The 771-nt window shown below is 40.3% G+C and overlaps 1 protein-coding gene and 1 pseudogene across 1 annotated transcript in view; one reads left to right on the top strand and one right to left on the bottom strand.

The window, feature by feature from the left end:
* The window catches only part of KCNH7 (potassium voltage-gated channel subfamily H member 7), a 415,423-nt gene that overhangs the window by 250,863 nt on the left and 163,789 nt on the right, over window positions 1–771 (top strand). The window lies entirely within an intron of this gene.
* Window positions 505–639, bottom strand: LOC105290980 (annotated as a pseudogene).

Consider the following 771-nt stretch of genomic DNA (forward strand, 5'->3'; position numbering starts at 1 on the left):
TTCCCTGATTCATAAATTTTGTAGCAACGCAATTTGGCACTTACTGTATTGGATTTTGGGAACACAATGTTCTGGCTAGTTGCCGTGCAAAAATTATTCTTTTTTTTGTTGTTGTTTGTTAAGTTTTAAAACTTTATTTGCATATTTAAACAATTGTACATTCCAATAATTAAAATCATTTGAACAACAACAACAAAAAAAAAAGGCAATCTGATTAAACTGCATTTTACAGCCTACAGAACACTAGATTTCACTGTCATCCTACCCAGCTTCTGCCTTCACCAACATGCAAGTTCTCTTCCTTCCCTGCCAGCCAGACAGGCAGATGGAAGAGGCAGGTGAGGCTTTTCTTGTCAGTAGTTCTTGGATGTGAAAAGGGGGCAGCACAGTCATTTAAACTTGATCCAACCTCTTTGCATCTTTCAAAGTTAAACAGCTAAAAGAAGTAAAATAAGGAGGCAATGCCTGTGGAATGTACAGTACATATTGGTGGCACGTGCTTCATTACGATTCGCCTACTTGCTTCTCCTGTTCAGTTGTTTCTTTTGAGGGTGGTAGATTTTTCTCGTGAGTTTCGGTCATCTTCAATTTCGGTTTATCGAATTTCTCAATCTCGGCCATGTCAGGTTTGTTGGACATGGTTGTAGAGGAAGCAGAGCGAGGCGCGAGAACGAGGGAGTCCGATCCGCTCAGTGGCCGTCACAGAGTCGCAAAAACTATTCTTATAGTTGGTATCCTCACTACTTTTTGGCATTACCCCTAAAGAGAATC

This window comes from Pteropus vampyrus, unplaced genomic scaffold, assembly GCF_000151845.1.
Source record: "Pteropus vampyrus isolate Shadow unplaced genomic scaffold, Pvam_2.0 Scaffold2, whole genome shotgun sequence".
NCBI classification, from domain to species: Eukaryota; Metazoa; Chordata; class Mammalia; order Chiroptera; family Pteropodidae; genus Pteropus; species Pteropus vampyrus.